The sequence below is a fragment of the Monodon monoceros genome, unplaced genomic scaffold, assembly GCF_005190385.1.
Source record: "Monodon monoceros isolate NGI ecotype Baffin Bay Population unplaced genomic scaffold, NGI_Narwhal_1 Super_Scaffold_2, whole genome shotgun sequence".
Classification (NCBI taxonomy): domain Eukaryota; kingdom Metazoa; phylum Chordata; class Mammalia; order Artiodactyla; family Monodontidae; genus Monodon; species Monodon monoceros.
Window position 1 is genome coordinate 88,684,085 of NW_021703776.1, and position 22,184 is coordinate 88,706,268.

At 40.9% G+C, this 22,184-nt stretch overlaps 1 protein-coding gene across 1 annotated transcript in view; it reads left to right on the plus strand.

The window, feature by feature from the left end:
* The first annotated feature begins 3,192 nt into the window (after nucleotides 1-3,192).
* Nucleotides 3,193-22,184, plus strand: part of CHRM2 (cholinergic receptor muscarinic 2) — a 153,782-nt gene continuing 134,790 nt past the window's right edge. The window contains exon 1 of the mRNA XM_029233885.1: nucleotides 3,193-3,382. The gene's annotated coding sequence lies outside the window, so the exon portion shown is untranslated. The remainder of the gene's footprint in view (nucleotides 3,383-22,184) is intronic.

The window sequence follows — 22,184 nt, forward strand, 5'->3', positions numbered from 1 at the left end:
GGTGATCTTATTTACAGTCTTATTCAAAATGGAACTTTGTCAAAGATTCAGAGTCATCCCTTTCGAGCATCTGAGCTCTTTAGCACATGCCTAAAAGTAACTTTCTGAGGTTGCAGGTAATGAAGTTTGGCTTCACGAGTGGAAATTACTAATTAGTGTTCTTTGAGGTGGAAAATAGGCATGTAGATAAAAGGAAACCCATAGATGCATCCTATAAAGTCTTTAGAAAGCACTTTTGAAACACCGTGGGTTACTAATAAATGTAAAAGCTATATTCCTGGGATCGGGGAGTACTCTTTTATCTTCAGAAAGTGAACTGTCTTAAGAAATAAAAATAAAATGCTCAGAATACACATGATCTTTTCTTGTATAGAAAGAGAAACTAGAAGGGGGAAAAATGGGATTTCTTTGGGTCGGTATTTTGATGGATTATGTTTAACATGCTTGTTGCATGAAATTGAGGAGCAGCATGGTTTCCATTGGCAAGATTCACTCCTAAATATTCCGATTCAGTAGGTCAGGGGCATGACCCAAGAATCTGTTTTCAAATCCTGACTGACAGTCTTATCATTATAGCTAATTTGCTATATGTCAGGCCTTCTTCTGAAAACTTTACATGAATGAACTCTATTATTCCTTATAAAAATCCCAGGGGAGTGTTACTATTACTGTATCCCTTTTACAGATTAAAAATATGAGGCATAGAGCAGTTAAATAATTCTCCAAAAACACACAATGAGTGGCACAGATGCAAGTATATGTTTAAAAAAAAGTGTTCTCATTGATGACCTAGAAGAAGAAAATGGACATTATTGCTGATTGCTCGCTAAAAATGCTGTTTCCTTTTGCAGCTCCTCTCCAGAAGGCCACAAGTACATGACTTCTGTTGAACATGGTAGTTAGGTTATCCATGGACTCTGTTTTATTCAAGTTTGAGAAAATATTTGTTAGATTTCATTGGTGTTTTGCTTTATTGCTCTTTTTGGAATGTGTAGCCCTGTTAATGATATGAAAGAATATTATGATATGAAAGGCATTAATGATATGAAAGAACAAAATAGCAACAGATCACTGGGTTTTCTTCTTCTCTATTGCTGGCCAGGAAATTCCTTCCCCTTTATTTCTCTGCTTCGGGATGTCTATGTGGTTTTGTTTTGTTTTGATTTAAAGATCCAGGCAACTCCCTGGGCTTATGGAGGCTTAATAGTCAGAAGTAATGGAGAAAGAAAGGAAAATGTGAATTCATTTTCAAAAGATCACCTAAGAGAGAAGAAATGACAAAATCAGATATTTAATGTAAACAACCAATGCTGGGGGAGGCTGAGGTCAAGACTGGACAGAGCTGTCTTGATTTTCTCATATGTATCTTACAATCTCCCAGTGGTGGTGGGATGTGAGGGTGTGGAGGCTGAAGGTAGAGCCACAGGATATAATGCGTTATTTCAGGGTGACTTCAATCAAGCCAGAAAAGTTTGTGCCACATCCTGCTTGGTGATAGCTATGAGTTAACAGGAAGGGCAGACCCTTTCATCTACATAATTTTCATTTATCAATGAATTTATATTGCTGCATAATTTTTCATCTTGATTGTCATCTGATTGTCTTTCCCCGCCAATAAGATGGGGAGCTTATAAAGGACAGGGACAGTGACTTTTGCTATTCTGTGTTCCCTTTGACAGCTAGCAATGGCCTGGGCCTCAAGATTTGAACTCAACTTAATTGGATATATCAATTAAGATTTCAGCTTTTTTCATTTGATTGCCGAAGGTGGATGAAAGAAAATGTAGCCTTATAACTTATCGTACACTGATGTTATCTTTATATACACATACTTTCACAAAAGCAAGTCTTGTTCTCAACTATACTTTAGAATCATATCACTGTATGTTTATCAGTTGGGACTAGTACCTAAAAATAATGAGTATTCTTCTTGGAATGGATTTCGCATTAAAATGAAAAAATAAAAACCTAAGACTGATTTAACACAAAAAGTTTGTATCCTAATTTTTTTCATGGAGATCCCAAATTCCATAAAGCACCATAAATACTTTGTAATCTAATGCCTATTAGTCAAAGAAACATGGGCATTGACCCTTGTATAAAATAAGAAAGAAAAAAATTACCTCTTCCTCTTATACATTTGCCCGTGTCCCAGAGAAATAAATAATCCGTGAATAGTTCAGCACGATTATATGTTTACAAAGCACAGAGGATTTATTCTAATATTTTCCCACCTGGAAAAACTGGGCTTAAGCATCTTCAGCAATCAAAAAGCAACACCGCGTCCTTCCCAATATGTCATGTCACCCTTACAGCAGTCACACTTGCAGGAATGGGACTGGGTGGTGGTAGTAACTGTAAACGTTCTGATGTAGAAATTGCAGATGGAGAGCTCGGCTCTGGGGATGGACGTGGAAAGGAGCAGAAAGGAGCCTGGAGAAAAGGCTGTCATATTTGCTCAGAAGAACCGCCAAATCAGAGAGCAGAAAAGATTTCATTGGAGGAACAACTAATCCTGTCATATTGAAAGAAAATTGTAAATGTTCTCTCCAGAAATTGTTCGCCCATTGCAGCTAATCGAACACACACTCACGAACACACGCACGCTCTCTTGTTATACCAAAGGTGCCCGGGCGCAGAGACCCGCTCCAGCGAGTGCGCGCGTGCACACACACACACACACACACACACACACACACACGGACACGCACACACAAACACGAACGCACACACGCGCCAGCCTGAGGGTTGGCCAGAGCCTTGAAACCGCAGATTCCACTAGGAGATCGCCAGAGGAACCGAACTAATTAGTAATTAGTTGCCCCTACACTAATTACTACTTCCCTTACTTCCCCAAGCACTTTGGTGAAGAAATGAATCCCGCCCAGCTCGCCAGTCCAGCCAGGTCTCTGTTCGGTTTTGCTCTCCAGACTCAGCTTCTTTGTGAAAGCCAGGTTTGAAACTCCTTTTTTGCTTCTCCTTTGGTGTTCTGGTGTGGAGGGCGGGGGCGGTGTCACTTTAACTCCAGTCTACACCGCAAAGGGGTTTCAGACTCGTCAAGCGACTGGGACGGGTGTGGGGTGCGCGACTCTGCTAGCGCGCGCCCGAGCCTCGCAGCTCTGGCCTGAGCCTTCGGGTCCGCTCTCCCCCCGCCTCCTCCGCCCCACCCCTCCGGGTGTCGCGGCACCAGCTAATCTTTTCCTTTTCGCTTGCAAGATCAAGGGAGAAAGCAAGCCGGCGCCTGGCCTCGGACTCTGAGCGCAGCGCAGCTCGCTCCCCGGCCGGTGAGCCCCGAACCCGCGAAGGGCTCCTCCACGCTCCCGCCAGCCCGCACCAGGGATATTGCAGCCTGGGGAGGCACCTGGAGCTAATCCGGCGGCAGGTAAGGACAGCGCGCTGCTCAGCTCTCTGCTTGCCAGCTCCAGGGACCCTGGCGCCGCGGGGTCCCTCCCAATTGCCAGGAGCGGGCGCGGAGGGGTCAGGTGTTAAGGAATTGGAGAATTCCTCCACAAGTGCAGATTCTCGAAAGGAAACTTTGGCTTCTGGGGCTTGGAGAACTGAGGGCAGCGATGGCGGGTCTGGAAAGAAGGGGCAAGAGAGGCAGAGCGCGGGACAAGGATGCGATTTCGCGGGTCACTGAGTCCGGAGGAAGGTGGCAAAGGTAGCCTGGGGGCCGCGCCGGCCGTGACATCGCTCCCTCTCCCAGCCCGCCATTCCCTCCACTGTCACCCGACTCCCTCCTCCTCCCCGACAGGCCGTCAAGGAAAAGACGGGAGAGCTTCGCCCTCTCCTGCCCCTCACATTCCTTCCAGCCTGGGGTCTGGCCACGTCTCCCAGGCGTTTGGGGTGGAGGCCCAGCTCCTCTGGCTCCATATGGCCCCCTGGGTCCGCCTTCTGAACTGCCCTTTGGGCGCCAAGTCGCTGGAGAGAGGCTTGGTACTGCGGTCCAAGGAGCGTGGCCAAAGGGCAGGGGAATAAGAATGAGGAGAGGGTCCCAGGACAGAGGAGGAGGCAGCTTTCTGCAACCCCATCCCATTTCGGCCCGCACACGAGGTCAGCTGTCTGCCTCGACTTGAGGACAGGGTCTCAGCCCGGAGCCCGCGAGGTCCCGGACCGTGCCTGGGCTTCGCCGACAGCCACCTCACAGTGGGCTCTGGGCCACCCCGGCGGGGTTCGGGGTCACAGATTGCGAACAGCTGCACCCACAGTGTCCCTCGCAGTCCACACCTGAGGACCCAGGTGATCGCAGATAACTTGTAGCTCTCGGAACCTGCGAGGTGCGGTCCAAGCCCGCGCAGGGGAGATCGAGCAGAAATTCCACCTGTGCACTCTGCCCCTGCACCCCTGGGGCGCCCCCCGCGGGGCAGGAGGCTGCATGCCTAGGAGAGCTCTTAAGAGGTCAAGATTCAAGATCCCCCGAAATCACTGACTCAGAAAGCAGCACACACCCACTGCCTCAGCCTCCTTCCAGCGCCCCCATCACTTTCTCTACCCTCCTGCCCGTCGCCGTCTTCGAGGCTGCTTTGTGCCACAAAATCGTCCACAGGAGCGTCTGCCGAGCTCACCAGACCCAAGTCTTGAGACCGATGTTGCCTGTATGGAAATATCTCTGGGGAGTCACTCAGGACGGAGAGGCGGGAGGAGAGCAGAGAAATGGAGGTAAACCCTTAAAGGCAAGCAGAGCTGTCCTCTGACATCTCACCCGAGCTGCCCGACCGTGTCCTTAGTTCACGGCCACAGCATGTCTGTGACGGAGGCCACCAAGGGCTCCAAGTCGGCCAGCCAGGCGCGGCGAGCCCATCCAGAGCACGGCGCCTCCAGGTCCTCAAGCTCCGGAATCCCTTGCATTGACTTTCTGGTTCCCTTTCATCTTTTCTTTTTTTGGTTTCTTTTGCTTTTCGTGCTCTTCTTCTTAGCGCTGGGTGGCAGTGGGTTCGTGTAGTTTGCCTGTCCCCTAGTACACGCAGCCAGTGACACAAACACGCATCTACATGCTGTATGGCACACCCGCCCGCGCTCCGTCACGCAGCCCCCAGCTCGACTGCCCCGAGTGCCGGCAGCAGTGGCCACCTCCATAGCACGATCCCGGCCGGTGGCCTTGGTTCCTCCGAGGGCTGGGCCAGAGGCGAGGGGAGCCAGCCCAGACTGCAGAGAGAAACAGTGGGGCAATCGGAAAAGCCTGGGAAAAACTTGAATTTGGGTTGAGGGTGGGGTGGGGCGAGACACTGAGGGAAAAGGCCCCCAGCGCTCGAGCTCGGCTGCGGCTGCGCAGAGCATTAAGGGACCCGATGCTGCGGCGCCCTAGACCCTCAGCACCTGCCTCGGGCAGAGCCCACCCTTGGGGGGCAGGCTTTCTCTGGGGAAGTTCAGATGGCCAGGTGCTGGAGTGGACCAGCACCTCACTTCGCTGCAGGCCATTCGGGTTTACCAGTCTTGAGAGGGCTCTGAAAGTGAGGCAGCTCATAAGCTCCAGCTATTCAACCCGGCCTTGTGCCCCAAAGGCCCCGCATTGTATTTTGTTGGCAGCCTGTATATATGTATGCATTTTTGGCAATCTGTATAGCAAGGAGATATACAGAGTACATTTTCCTTGATAAGCAAATAATAAGGATGATGACACACTTAAGAAACTGCAATTAGGGGTGTGTGTGTGTGATCTTCAGGGTGATAACAACAAGGTCATAATCATGGAAGTAAACCAGTTGATCACAGTAAGAATATTAGGCTGCAGTTTGAGACTCTTGGCAAATGGATGGAAGAATTTTGTGCCAACAATGTTGCAGCTTTGCAGGATTTGGCAGCTAAGGATTCAAGAAGTAATAAGTTAATGCCATGTGATTTTTATTGTTATTACTGTTATTAGTAATGTGTCCAGTTGTGGCAGTAGGATAAGCAACTTCTGTTGACTCTATATGCTTTACTAGGCTAAACAATTATGCCAATTAAAACTGAAAAGTAAAACTTGACCCTACAAAGGCATGGAAATTCCAACCACCTCAGCTTACTGTTTTAAAACTCTGTGAATGAAATGGGGCGGGAGTGGGGTAAAGTCCGTGGACCCAAAACTTAAGGGTGAGCTTCCTGACAGATGCTTGGTCTTCCTACAAAAGAAAGGTGTGTTTGTTTATGTAAGTGTCTGAGAGTGTCTGGGGGTGGGGGGGATGGAGTGAGAAAATAGGTCGATTTGAATATCCCTACCCTAGTTTAAGTTCAAGAGAACCACAGAATGTGTTTTTAGCTCTCAGCTGACTTCAGGGATGGATGTACAAGAGACTAGCAGTCAAACATTGGTAAAAGTCCCTTTGGAAGGAGTCCCCCCGGTCTGTCAGCATAGGGGGCAGAGATTGCTATCTTCACATTTAAAAACCACATTGCTCCAAACATGATCCTTTCCCCTTCTTTGCCCAGATAATCCCCAACATCAGGCACTTGGATGTACATTCAGTGGCAGTTTTACAATTCTAATTTCAGGGTAGCCAGCCCCCAGGGCCCAGGGCACAGGAAGAGGGAGGGCAGCATCAGAGTTTCGAAGAGAACAGCAGACCACAGCCTGCTGGCTCACAGGGAAGGCATGGCACCCACTTTAATCGAGGAGGACAGGCAGGCTGATCAGGAGACACATGGCTCTCTGACCCACAGCAGTGAACAAAGTTAAAGCAAGTGCAAAAGAGGAAGAAGAGGGGGCAATGGAATAAAGGAATTGAAGAGGGAATGGGTGAAAAAAATGAGGGCGAGAATCTGTGGGCATGCCATTAACAGCCACTGTAATAACCTCCATCACCGATGTCAGTTTGAGAGAATGCCCATGAGTAATTGTCTAAATATGACCACTCAAACTCCACTCTTACTCTTATCTTAATCTTACTTCAGTTTACTCAGTAGTAGTAATGTCAGTCTCCAAGAGACTGACAGAAACATTTTGTCACACAGTTCCCTTGAGGGACCTGGTTTTCTTCATTTAACCTTATATTTGAGTTGGGTTGGCATTTTGTGATGCGGACCTGTGTTGTTTTCCTCAGTGGACTCCTCTATATCAAACACTGTCAATATATCCTCCTCATGACTGTTACCACCTGGCTTTCATTCCCTGTCACCTGTCCCCATTTTGTCTACCTTTGGTTCATTGAGCAGATGTTGGGACTGCTTTCCTAAGAAGGTGTCAGAGCAAGTGTACTGACTGCATACCCCAAAGCTCAGCTTGGTCACATGGCAGTAGTGGTGGTGATAGTGTGTGTTTTGTGTGGGACAAAGGAAGCAGGTCGTTTTCCTTGGAAATGCATTTTCATAGAGTGTGTTCTAAGTCCCTGAAAGTGTCCTAAGCACCTCACATATGTTATATCATCTATTCTGTCAGGGCTTTATCTCCACTGTTTAAGATAGTGTCTGGCACATCCTAGGAGTTTATTAAATATTTGTTGAATGAGTGAATAGATGAATCAGTTTTCTCGTTGCAGCAATCCTATGAAGTAGATGTTATTGTCCCCATTTTACAGATCAGGAAACCAGCATTCAGAGGGGTCAGGTAATGGCCCGCGATTACACAGCTAGTAAGTCGTAGCCCCTGGATTCAAACATAAGCGTGTTGGACTCCAGTCTTTGTCTTATACTGTGCTGATGAATAGTTGTGGTGCACATTTTCCGCTGTGTTTGGGGAAATCACAACTGTGGTATTCAGGGTCCAACAGCGTTCTCCCCATTCTTTTGGTTCAACTGTGCATATTCTTGTTGTGTCCCCTAAACCCTAAGCAAGAAAGGTTCATCACCAACTAGATTCTTAGTTGGCACAAACTGCTTGTTCTGATTAATCAGTGACTGCTCTGTAGAGGGAAACGGGGGCAATGAAGTCGCCTGATGCTATTTTCACCTACAGCAACACTGAGATTTTCTTCTGTCTGGTGCTAAAGGATGAAAGAGAGTTTTGATATTATCCAGTTTAACTCATGTTAAGCGTTGAAGTGGATGAAGAGGTTTTCCCATTGTGATGCAGCTAACCAAGGACTGCCTCAGAATACACACATCCCAACTTTCCATCTAGTTGTCTCTCCAGACGAGTTCCTCTCTCTTTGTATTAAGGTTGCTGGTGCTTAAGGTTCTGAGTTTGAATGGCAACTTCTGATTTTAGTTAGAGTTGATCATCCACCTTTGCTTTGAAAGGCATGATGTGACTTTGTGAGCCTGAAATTAGCAAAGTGTGAGGCACGTTCTGGCTGGTTTGCCTCCTTCTACACTTGATATATTCTTGTCTTACTTTATTTCATTTCCCTTTTTCTGCACACATGTTCAAGCTCCTTCTTTTATACTGTGACCTAAATATACAATCATCTTAACTGGTGCTGTTACCATGGTAATATTTCATGGTAGATAAGGGTACACCCTAAAAAGTCAGTCTCTTTCATTAGCAGTGGCATTCCTTCTTTGTGTTTCCCCCTCTCCCAAATCCAGGCATTCGCTGAATGGCACCCTCTGGTGTTTGGTAACAGGAAGCACACTACTGTGGAGAGGGCAAGAACATGATTTTTTTAAACTTTGAATTTCAATTTCAATGATAATTTGAGATAGACAAAAGCAAGAAAGACTCTGAATTAGTATGTTTTTAAGAAAAGAGATTAGTAGGAAACAGTCATTGCCTGTGCATATTAAGTGCTGTTTGCTGTGTAGAATTCTAGAAAATTATGGGAAATGGGGGATATTTATACCCTTCTGTGTTTAACATTATTGTGAAGATATTTCTGTGGGAAACAAAGAGGTTTGTTGTGGGAGACATTGAGATATCTCTGGAAGAAGAAGCTAATGGAATGTTTTCTATGTTTAAGTCTTTAAATTTCAAAATGGAAGGGTTCTATCTTTAGAATGGGAACATTGGTTTTTTTTTTTTTTTTAACTTTTTATTTTATATTGCAGTATAGCCAATTAACAATGTAGTGATAGTTTCAGGTGCACAGCAAAGCAACTCAGCCATACATATACATGTATCCATTCTCCACATTTGTTCTTGCTGGATAAGATATATAATAGTGATAATGATGATGATAATAATAATTTGTATGTATAATTTGTTGTTTTGTTATGTGAGAAACTTAGAAGTTTTGCTCTATATTATTGTGTGAATACCAATTTGCATATTATTATTACTCACAAATTAGAAGTGAGGTTGATATGCTCTAAACATGTCTTCTTTCTTCCTCACTCCAGTTCTACTGTCACCACCTAATGGTGTCATCAAGTGAAACCTATCTCTGAGAGTTGTCTGGAATTCATCCCCTCCTCTCCATCCACACATCTTTTTTAGATCTTTAGCATCTCTCACTCGAACTACCACCAGAGCCTTGTGTTTATACGGTCTCCCACCTCCAGTCTTTCCCTAGTACAATCTATGCCTCACACTGCCGGAATAACCTTTCTAAAATGAAAATCTGAACATGTTATTCTCCTTTTAAAAATTCTTTATTGTTTCTCAGCTGTCTAGGATAAATTCTAAAGTCAAACCCACATGAGATCTTCCATAACTGATCAAAGCCTTTATGCCAAGCCCTATATGTTAGCCATTTCTCCATTCCCCCTACACAAGGAGATAATACATATAAACAGCTTAGCATAATGGCTGTCCCAGGGTAAATGCAAAATAAATATTGGTCAGTATGCTCTTTTCTCTTTATTCTTCTCCTCTTCTTCTTCTTCCTTCTCTTCATCTAATTTATTATTAGTATAATACTAATAAGCAATGATAAATATCACACTTATACTAGTCATCCCCCAAACAAATAATAATCGGTAAGAAAAGCTACGGTGTGGCAGATATTTTGCTAAATATTGAACATCCTATAATCTCATTTAATTTCCCACAGTCAGGTACATTGCATGACACAGTCTGTGTATTCGTTATGTGTTTGTTACGTTGATATGTATAGGCAGTATAATAATAATGACACTTGGGGCATTTAATAGTCCCAGCCAAGTTCCTTGGAAGGTGAAAACTAGGGTTTTTCACTTTAAAGAGCTCTCTGGGATTGGCAGAATTGTTTTCTTGGATATTAAGATGAACTATTTACAAAAAGGTCAACCTGTAAGACTGCTGGGCAAGTCGAACGATTTTTACCTGGTGCTGGTAATGGGGCACCAGCTGGAACTTGTTAGGGATGCTGATGATATCTAAGATGAGGACAGAGGCCATATTCGTATAAATGACAGCAATACACATTTCAAATGTGTTAGAAACAGAGCTTTATTAATATGGAGCTTTATTTTTCCCCAATGTTTTGTATAGATAATAGGTAACCCTAAAAATATGCATAGCTCCCCATTCCATTTTATTGTATCAAGGAAGTTATAGGCATCTCCATAGGTCAAATACTAAAGTCAAATTTTCAGACCATGGCTAATGTGCAACAAAAACAAAACTAAAGATCAGTGTTTTTAAGATCAGTGAAAATAAACAGCAAATCATGTGGTAGCAGGGCAGTATTTTGATGTTATCTGTGTTTACTGGGTTCAGTAAAGCAGAACTTCTTTTTTCTGAAGCTGAGGACCCTATACACCCTTGAATGTTGATCTCATGGCAGGACTGGATCTACATTTTCAGCAGTCAACGTTCATAGTCATCAGGTATAGTGTTTTAAATTACCAGATTCTGAATTATTTGAATCACTATTTAAAAGTATTCTAAGAAGTCTTTTAAAAGAGGTTTATTCACAGGTTGAGGCCTTGAAATGCTCTCTTCTTGCAAAGATTTTGAGTCAGCAGGTTTGGGCTCAGACACAGGAATCTGGATGTTCAGCACTTCATGTGATACTGAGGTGGATAATCACAGGACCGCATTTTAAGTAATACCAGATTGAAGAATTGGCATCTAAAGGGCATTGGAGAGGAGTGAAGATTAGATGTTCAACCCATGTTGCTGCCAGTATCATCAAACGAGCTTTCCACCTTGTGTGGGCCATCGAGACTGAGGGCTTAGTTGTGGCCAGAGACTATCTGATTTTTCAGTTACATTTGATGAGTAACAATTCAGGAGGACATCCATAGATAAATATACTTCTCTTCCATGTCATGTGACACTGATACCTATTTGTTTAGATGGGGTACAGTCCCATATGCATACATTATGTCCTTAGAGTTAAATCAGTCCTGGCTATTTAAGAAATAAGCCCTTGATTTCTTTTCTATGCCTTGTTTCATTTTCCCTGCCCATAATTCCTCTTTCTCTCTGATACCTTCTTGGGAAGATATCTTCATGGTTCCAAAGCTTCTCTGTGTACTCTGCTATCTGTCTAGGTTTTCATTACTAATCTAGCTGGACCAAGCACCTGGCCCTCTTCCTCTTCCTCTTCCTCTCTCCCAGCTCTAGTGGAGGAGTTCTAGTGGAGGAGAGTGGGGGAATTGTCATAAATGTTAATGAGGATACATTTCACTGTTACTATTGCAAAATGTTGGTTCGCTGTGATGATCCCCAGTAACAGGCTGATATAATACCTTCTCTAGGAAGAGGAAAGATGATGATTTTTCCTGATGTTATTGCTCGCCCTTGGTCACGAAAATGTCTTCCACTTTAGTAAAACAAAGAAGCTTTCCCTTACCTCACCAACTATGCCAAGCCAGTAAACAAGATGAAATAATATAGGAAGACAAGCCTATTATTTCTTGATTATTTAATTAACTACTAAGGAGCTCTTAAAAGGAGTGAAATGGGGAGCTAAAGAATTACCTAAAGGCTAATTTTTCCTACTCTTTATAAAAGCTAAGCATGGAATAACTTGATTGGTAAGGGAAGAACATAAATTTCATACAATTTCATATTGTTGAACATGATAAAGATTTTCTAACACTCTGTGCCCCCCCCTCTGCCCTGCTACCATATAACCAGCATGAAAATAGGAGATGATAGGAAAACTCTACTTAACTGTGTTCTTTGGAGAGCATCAGGACATTTGGTTTCATTTTAGGGAGAAGATAAAGAGCAGCCCCAAGGCCACAGTGTTTCCCAGATCTGCCTGCTGTTTTCTTGCTTCATCGTCGAAATTACTTTGCTATCAGGTTTTATCAGTGGTGTGGGCAGTTATGTCTTCACATGTAAGCCTAAATATCACAGACTTATTTTCTCCCTTTATACTGTGTGCTGGGAGTACTGAAGGCAGGGAGAGCCGTGGATGATGTAGGTTTAACTTCTGTTGTCTCTAGCTGATGGGTGTCATTCAAGGAGTCACAGTTTTGCGTTTGTATTGAAGTGAGCATGACAGGATATTTTTCATGACTGAAGGTTTCCATGTTAGGGAAAATTTCAGAATTTTGGATGAGATACTCTTCTTTGACAATACCAATGACAATTAAAAACAATGAAATCATTGCCATTCTTTCTTGCGTGTCTACCAAATTTTAGGCCCTGTGCCATTTCTTTACATATACTATTCCTATACCTCACGCCAATCCAATGTGGTAGATGGTTGTTTTTTCTTTCTAAGTGCAGAAGTTGTTACCTGTGGACACTAAATAGCTTGTTTAGGTCTAAGAGTGAGTTCATTGCTTTGGGCATCAGTCTCACATCTAAAGTCAAAGATAAATTTTAAAATTTTGTTTTTTGGGGGTTTTCTGTTTTGTTTTACTACCATAAGCAGTTTCTTCAAAAGAATATCCCGTTATGTTATTTGGCATCTAATTTTGATAAAGCCAAGGAAAAAGAGAGAGGGAAGAAAAATAGAGGCATATCACACTTTGAGTTCAGAAAATGGAATCATGAAAACAGAGTTTATATTGGAGGAATCAGTCTCAGGTAGATTTAGTCTGTCTTGGCCACTCACCTCCTGGCCTAGTCTGATAATAGGCTTCAAGTTTGAAGGTGCTTTTTCCTTCATAGTCCCCTGGGAGCTCTTTCTAGGCACAGAGGGGAAAAGAGTCTCAATAAGGCTTCCAGCTATGGAATTGCTAAGGCATAAAATATGATTTCATGAGTATAAAATGTATATATGTTGGAACATTTTTGTTGAATATGAAAGCACTATGTGTTGTTAAAATATTATTTGATCTTCTTCTGTTTCCTGTTGTGCTATCTATTCCCTTCCTCTACAAAACAATTGCTATGACTTAACGTTAACCTCTGCATTGAGGACATAAAACAAAAGGCCAAAGGAGCTAGTTATTCTGAGGGATGAACCATCAGTGGATTCATTCTGTTCCTGTTTACTTGTCCACTGTCAATTCTAACTATTTGTTTGTATGTCCCAAGTTTCCGAGAATCATTAGTGTCTATTGGTAAATGATAGTACAAGCTAATTTTTTACAATTAATTGAAATTTCACACTCTTACATTTCAATATCAGTCAATATTTTTACATACTGACACTTTTAATCAAGGATTATCTTTCACAAGGGAGCAACAACCGAGCCCTAATTAATTAAAGTGATAATTGTTCTTCTCCCTCACAGTTACATAACACATTCTTCAAGAAATTCATATCCTTAGCATTCCTCTTTAAACTTCTATTTAAAAGGAGATTCCTTGGCTTCTCTGTCTGTAAGAATTTACTAAAAATTTACATTACTTTTATTTTCAAGGAGTGATATAGAAAAGAGGTCATATTTATTCTCCAGCAAGTTTCCATATTCAAACAAAATAAAATGACATCTTTCTATCACTTAAGGGTTCAGATTGAATCCCAGGAGTCATTTTCCTGGAAGAAACAGGTTGGCAAACATCTCCCCTTTGATGTTCACTAGCTTATTTTAGCTTCTTTATCGCAATGCGAGTTCCCATGATCCGTTCCTCTTGGATCTTTCTTCGGTTTCTCAATCCTCAGCTACATAATTGCTCCTGCCTCTCTGCAGCTTTTTCAGTGCACAAGGTTTGTTATGTTTTTCCCTCTGATTTAGTCCCATTATTTTAGTAGATATTGAATCTAGAGTGCAGGCTATAATTGGCAGCCCTGGTCTCTTCTCCTTTAATAGGTACTGCTCCAATTCCTATATTTTGGCATCTCTTGGCGTGAGATGCACTTTTAGAAAAAATTGATGGTGACTGTAGATCCGTCAGCTGATTTCCCTAATACTTAGGAATTGCAGATCATTGAAATCACTGTGCCATATACCGGTCAGATTTTCTAAAGGTCGTTATCCCTGTTTGCTTCATTTAATTAAATTAGTGTGACTTATTCATTCCACTTGCAGCAAATATTTGACTACTTTTAAAAATTATTTTTTTCTCCCCAATTCCCATGTGCTCTTATTTTAATTTTTCAGTATAATTGAATATGAAATGATATCAATAGATCAGTTATCTAAAATTCAAACTGATTTTTTATTACTCTGTATAATTATTGAAAGATTACTTGCTGCTCTAGGTTTTTTTTTTTGTTTGTTTTTTGGTTTTGTTTTTTAAGAACAGTTTTAGGTTCACAGGAAAACTGAGTAGAAAGTACGGTGAATTCCCATATACCCCCTGCCCCCATACACTGACAGTTTCCCTCACAATCAACATCAGGCACTAGAGAGGTACATTTGTTATAATGAATGCACTGACATTGACACATCATAGTTACCTGAAGTTCCTGGTTTACAGTAGGGTTCACTCTTGCTGTTGTATGTTCTGAGGGTTTTGACAAATGTATAATAACATGTATCTACCATTATAGTGTCATAAAGAGTAGTTTCATTGCCCTAAAAAATCCTCTCTGTTCCCCCTATTTATACCTCTCTCCCTCCTAATCTTTGGCAACCACTGATCCTTTTACTGTCTCCATAGTTTTGCCTCTTCCAGAGTGTCATTTAGTTGGAGTCATACAGTGTGTAGCATCTTCAGATTGGCTTCTTTAACTTAGTAGTATGCATTTAAGTTTCCTTCATGTCTTTTCTTACCTTGATGGCTCATTTCTTTTTAGGGCTGAATAACATTCCATTGCATTAGCTTTGCTTTGGTATTTTCATTAAATCAGTAAATGTTTTCTCTTGTTCCTTGAAGATAAATTTTAGCTATGCATTAGAGAAAAATTTTTTTTTCATTTCATTATATATGTTTTATTATTTTACTCTTGTATTGGATTTTTCCTAATCTTACATTTCCATGTTTTAAAATTCTTGGATTTTTCAATAATAGCCACAGAACTCATGCTCTGAATATCTTAATTCTATCTTCTTCTTCCTTTAACCCATCCAATCCCTATTTCAGAACTTAGGGAGAAAAGAGCATCATTACTTGCCATCTTGTGGTTTTTATTTAACTATTTTTATTTCCCACTGTTATATTTTTCACAAGGTTTTTTTTTTTGTAATTGAGGCAACAAAAATCTTTCACCTCTCTGTTGAAAGACTTAAATGGTTTGCTTATCCAGTGTGGGCAACTCTTTGGCTCCTTTGAGTCTGTAAATATGAGAAGAGGGAAGAAAGGACATCACAGAGCTGTTTCTTTTCCATTTCTCTTTCCCAGTTGATCTTCTAAGCCTCCGCAGTCTCGCTCATGAAGAAGCTAAGAAAAAAACCCAAGAACTTACCCAAGATACTTTTACTGACCCTTAATGGAGCATAAACTTGATTTGTTTTACCAGTAGCAGTCAGCGCATTCTTAATTTATTTGAAAAGTAAGACAAGTCCTAAGAGGCCCTTTAAATTTGACTTTTAATATCTTTGCTTGGGAACGCTCTTTGACTTGAACGTGTACCTTCTATTCAACTCCTTTACACAATGAATGAAGTTGTCATTGATATTCTCTGGTTTCATTAGAAGAGACAGCCTCCATAAAGGCAGGATTTGTATTTTGTTGTTTTTAAAGTTCTTCTTCTCATGACTGAATCTTATGACTGGCTCTATGCTTGGCACATAGCAGAACTTAATCAATATTTTTATTGTTTTTTGCGGTACGCGGGCCACTCACTGTTGTGGCCTCTGCCGTTGCGGAGCACCGGCTCCGGACGCATAGGCTCAGCGGCCATGGCTCATGGGCCCAGCCGCTCCGCAGCATGTGGGATCTTCCCGGACCGGGGCACGAACCCGTGTCCCCTGCATCGGCAGGCGGACTCTCAACCACTGCGCCACCAGGGAAGCCCAATCAATATTTTTAATGATGATTTTATGCCATTATTCTACTAAACATCCAAAATTTCTTACTACCCTAATCTGCTTCTTCTGTTCATTTAATAACGGCAAGTCATCATTTTCCAAAATAAAGAAACTCTCTTTCCAGGTAAAATTTTCCTTTCAAAATAAATCTTCTCTTATGACAAATTTTCCCACTTTTGAAACCAACACTTCATCTAACCATGAGCAAAATTTTCCATGGACTACCTTTGTAGGTATATAGTAGTAGTATTACTTTATTTAAGCTGAATCTAATTAATAACTAGCACATGAACTTGTTTTTTTAACAGATTTATTGGAGTATAATTGCTTTACAATGGTGTGTTAGTTTCTGCTGTATAAAAAAGTGAATCAGCTATACATATACATATATCCCCATATCTCCTCCCTCTTGTGTCTCCCTCCCACCCTCCCTATCCCACCCCTCTAGGTGGTCACAAAGCACTAAGCTGATCTCCCCGTGCTATGTGGCTGCTTCCCACTAGCTATCTGTTTTACATTTGGTAGTATATATAAGTCCATGTCACTCTCTCGCTTTGTCCCAGCTTACCCTTCCCCCTCCCCGTGTCCTCAACTCCATTCTCTACGTCTACATCTTTATTCCTGTCCTGCCCCTAGGTTCTTCAGAACTATTTTTTTTTAATTCCATATATATGTGTTAGCATATGGTATTTGTTTTTCTCTTTCTGACTTACCTCACTGTGTATGACAGACTCTAGGTCCATCCACCTCACTACAAATAACTCAGTTTCATTTCTTTCTATGGCTGAGTGATATTCCATTGTATATATGTTCCACATCTTCTTTATCCATTCATCTGTCGATAGACACTTAGGTTGCTTCCATGTCCTAGCTATTGTAAGTAGAGCTGCAATGAACATTTTGGTACATGCCTCTTTTTGAATTATGGTTTTCTCAGGGTATATGCCCAGTACTGGGATTGCTGGGTCGTATGGTAGTTCTATTTTTAGTTTTTTGAGGAACCTCCATACTCTTCTCCGTAGTGGTGGTATCAATATATATTCCAACCAACAGTGCAAGAGGGTTCCCTTTTCTCCATACCCTCTCCAGCATTTATTGTTTATAGATTTTTTTGATGAGGCCATTCTGACTGCTGTGAAGTGATACCTCATTGTAGTTTTGATTTTCATTTCTCTAATGATTAGTGACGTTGAGCATTCTTTCATGTGTTTGTTGGCAATCTGTATATCTTCTTTGGAGAAATGTCTATTTAGGTCTTCTGCCCATTTTTGGATTGGGTTGTTTGTTTTTTTGATATTGAGCTGCATGAGCTGCTTGTAAATTATGGAGATTAATCCTTTGTCAGTTGCAAATATTATCTCCCATTATGAGGGTTGTCTTTTCATCTTGCTTATAGTTTCCTTTGCTGTGCAAAAGCTTTTAGGTTTCATTAGGTCCCATTTGTTTATTTTTGTTTTTATTTCCATTTCTCTAGGAGGTGGGTCAAAAAGGGTCTTGCTGTGATTTATGTCATAGAGTGTTCTGCCTATGTTTTCCTCTAAGGGTTTTATGGTGTCTGCCCTTACATTTAGGTCTTTAATCCATTTTGAGTTTATTTTTGTGTATGGTGTTAGGGAGTGTTCTAATTTCATTCTTTTACATGTAGCTGTCCAGTTTTCCCAGCACCACTTATTGAAGAGGCTGTCTTTCCTCCATTGTATACTCTTGCCTCCTTTATCAAAAATAAGGTGACCATATGTGAGTGGGTTTATCTCTGGGCTTTCAATATCCTGTTCCATTGATCTATATTTCTGTTTCTGTGCCAGTACCGTACTGTCTTGATTACTGTAGCTTTGTAGTATAGTCTGAAGTCACGGAACTTGATTCCTCCTGCTCTGTTATTCTTTCTCAAGATAGCTTTGGCTATTCGGGGCCTTTTGTGTTTCCATACATAGTGTGAAATTTTTTGTTTTAGTTCTGTGAAAAATGCCATTGGTAGTTTGATAGGGATTGCATTGAATCTGTAGATTGCTTTAGGTAGTATTGTCATTTTCACAATATTGATTCTTCCAATCCAAGGGCATGGTATATCTCTCCATCTCTTTGTATCATCTTTAATTTCTTTCATCAGTGTCTTATTTCTGCATACAGGTCTTTTGTCTCCTTAGGTAGATTTAGTCCTAGGTATTTTATTCTTTTGATTGTAATGGTAAATGGGAGTGTTTCCTTAATTTCTCTTTCATATTTTTCATCATTAGTGTATAGGAATCCAAGAGATTTCTGTGCATTAATTTTGTATCCTGAAACTTTACCAAATTCATTGATTAGCTCTAGTAGTTTTCTGGTAGTGTCTTTAGGATTCTCTATGTATAGTATCATGTCGTCTGTAGACAGTGACAGCTTTAACTCCTCTTTTCCGATTTGGATTCCTTTTATTTCCTCTTCTTCTCTGACTGCTGTGGCTAAAACTTCCAAAACTGTGTTGAATAATAGTGGTGCGAGTGGGCAACCTTGTCTTGTTCCTGATCTTAGTGGAAATGATTTCAGTTTTTCACCATTGAGAATGATGTTGGCTGTGGGTTTGTCATATATGGCCTTTATTATGTTGAGGTAAGATCCCCCTCTATGCCTACTTTCTGGAGGATTTTTATCATAAAAGGTTTTTGCTTTTGTTTGTTGGAAGATTTTTAATCACAATTTCAATTTCAGTGCTTGTGATCGGTCTGTTTATATTTTCTGTGTCTTCCTGGTTCAGTCTCAGAAGGTTGTGCTTTCTTAAGAATTTGTCTATTTCTTCCAGGTTGTCCATTTTATTGTCATATAGTGGATTGTACTAATCTCTCATGATCCTTTGTAATTCTTCGGTGTCAGTTGTTACCCCTCTTTTTTCTCTTCTAATTCTATTGATTTGAGTCTTCTCCCTTCTTTTCTGGATGAGTCTGGCTAATGGTTTATCAATTCTGTTTATCTTCTCAAAGAACCAGCTTTTTGTTTTGTTGATCTTTGCGATCATTTCCTTCATTTCTTTTTCACTTATTTCTGATCTGATCTTTATGATTTCTTTCCTTCTGCCAACTTTGAGGTTTTTTTGTTCTTCTTTCTCTAATTGCTTTAGGTGTAAGGTTAGGTTGTATATTTTAGATGTTTCTTCTTTCTTGAGGTAAGATTGTATTGCAATAAACTTCCCCCTTAGAACTGTTTTTGCTGCATCCTATAGGTTTTGGGTAGTCATGTTTTCACTGTCCCTTGTTTCTAGGTATTTTTTGATTTCCTCTTTGATTTCTTCAGTGATCTCTTGGTTATCAAGTACTGTATTGTTTAGCCTCCATGTGTTTGTATTTTTTACAGATTTTTTCCTGTAATTGATATCTGGTCTTATCTCTAGTCTTTTTCTGTAATTGATACCAAGTCCTATATCTACTCTTTTTCTTATCGGAAAAGATACTTGATACAATTTCAATTTTCTTAAATTTACCAAGGCTTCATTTGTGACCCAAGATATGATCTATCCTGGGGAATGTTCCATTGGCACTTGAGAAGAAAGTGTATTCTGTTCTTTTTGGATGGAATGTCCTACAGAAATCAATTAAGTCCATCTTGTTTAATGTATCATTGAAAGCTTGTGTTTCCTTATTTATTTTCATTTTGGATTATCTGTCCATTGGTGAAAGTGGGGTGTTAAAGTCCCCTACTATGATTGTGTTACTGTCGATTTCCCCTTTTATGGCTGTTAGTATTTGCCTTATGTATTGAGGTGCTACTATGTTGGGTGCATAAATATTTACAATTGTTGTATATTCTTCTTGGATTGATCCCTTGAATATTATGTAGTGTCCTTCTCTGTCTCCTGTTATAGTCTTTATTTTAAAGTCTATTTTGTCTGATATGAGAATTGCTACTCCAGCTTTCTTTTGACTTCCATTTGCATAGAATATCTTTTTCCACCCCCTCACTTTCAGTCTGTATGTGCCCCTAGGTCTGAAGGGGGTCTCTTGTAGACAGCATATATACGGATCTTGTTTTTGTATCCATTCAGCCAGTCTGTGTCTTTTGGCTGGAGCATTTAATCCATTTACATTTAAGGTAATTATCGATATGTATGTTCCTATTACCATTTTCTTAATTGTTTTGGGTTTGGTATTGTAGGTCTTTTCCTTCTCTGTGTTTCCTGCCTAGAGAAGTTCCTTTAGCATTTGTTGTAGAGCTGGTTTTGTGGTGCTGTATTCTCTTAGATTTTGTTTGTCCATAAAGGTTTTAATTTCTCTGTGGAATCTGAATGAGATCCTTGCTGGGATAGAGTAAACTTGGTTGTAGGTTTTTCCTTTTCATCACTTTAAATTTGTCCTGCCACTCCCTTCTGGCTTGCAGAGTTTCTGCTGAAAGATCAGCTGTTAACCTTATGGGGATTCCCTTGTATGTTATTTGTTGTTTTTCCCTTGCTGCTTTTAATATATTTCTTCGTATTTAAGTTTTGATAGTTTCATTAATATGTGTCTTGGCGTGTTTCTCCTTGGATTTATCCTGTATGGGATTCTCTGTGCTTCCTGGACTTGAGTGACTATATCCTTTCCTATATTAGGGAAGTTTTCAACTATAATCTTTTCTCAGTCCCTTTCTTTTTCTCTTCTTCTTCTGGGACCCCTATAATTTGAATATTGGTGCATTTAATGTTGTCCCAGAGGTCTCTTAGACTGTCCTCAATTCTTTGCATTCTTTTTCTTTTATTCTGCTCTGCAGTAGTGATTTCCACTATTTTATCTTCCAGGTCACTTATTCGTTCTTCGGCCTCAGTTATTCTGCTATTGATTCCTTCTAGAGAATTTTTAATTTCATTTATTATGTTGTTCATCATTGTTTGTTTGCTCTTTAGTTCTTCTAGGTCCTTGTTAAACGTTCCTTGTATTTTCTCCATTCTTTTTCCATGATTTTGGGTCATCTTTACTATCATTACTCTGAACTCTTTTTCAGGTAGACTGTCTATTTCCTCTTCTGGTGGGTTTTTACCTTGCTCTTTCATCTGCTGTGTGTTTCTCTGTTTTCTCATTTTGCTTAACTTACTGTGTTTTGGGTTTCCTTTTTGCAGGCTGCAGGCTCATAGTTCCCGTTGTTTTTGGTGTCTGTCCCCAGTGGCTAAAGTTGGTTCAGTGGGTTGTGTAGGCTTCCTGGTGGAGGGGACTAGTGCCTGTGTTCTGGTGGATGAGGCTGGATCTTGTCTTTCTGGTGGGCAGGTCCACGTGTGGTGGTGTGTTTTGGGGTGTCTGTGGCCTTATTATGATTTTAGGCAGCCTCTCTGCTAATGCGTGGGGTTGTATTCCTGTCCTGCTAGTTGTTTGGCATACAGTGTCCAAGACTGTAGCTTGCTGGTCGTTGAGTGGATCTGGGTCTCAGCGTTGAGATGGAGATCTCTGGAGAGCTTTCACTGTTTGATATTACATGGAGCTGGGAGGTCTCTGGTGGACCAATGTCCTGAACTTGGCTCTCCCACCTCAGAGGCACAGGCCTGACACCCGGCCGGAGCACCAAGAACCTGTCAGCCACATGGCTCAGAAGAAAATGGAGAAAAAAAGAAAGAAAGGAAGAAAAAAATAAGGTAAAATAAAATAACATAACAAAGTTATTAAAATAAAAAAATTATTAAAAATAGAAAACATTAAAAAGTAATTAAAAAATGAAAGAAAGAAGAGAGCAGCCAAACCAAAAAACAAATCCACCAATTGTAACAAGTGCTAAAAACTATACTAAAAACAAACAAGCAAACAAAAAAACGGATAGACAGAACCCTAAGACAAATGGTAAAAGCTAAGCTATACAGGCAAAATCACACAAAGAAGCATACACATACACATTCACAAATAAGAAAAAGGAAAAAAAAAAAAATATATCCAGGTATGTAGGGAGTTTCTTGCCTTTTGGAAAGTCTGAGGTGTTCTGCCAGCATTCAGTAGGTGTTCTGTAGTAGTTGTTCCACATGTGGATGTGTTTCTGATATATTTGTGGGGAGGAAGGTGATCTCTACGTCTTACTCCTCCCCCATCTTGAAGGTCTCCTTTTGTCTTATATGCCAAGCATCCTGCTGAGTATTAAACATGTCTTATTTCATATAATCAGCCCAACTGCCAGAATCCTCCTTTACACTTTATCATCTGTCCCTCCAAGTATGGCACAGC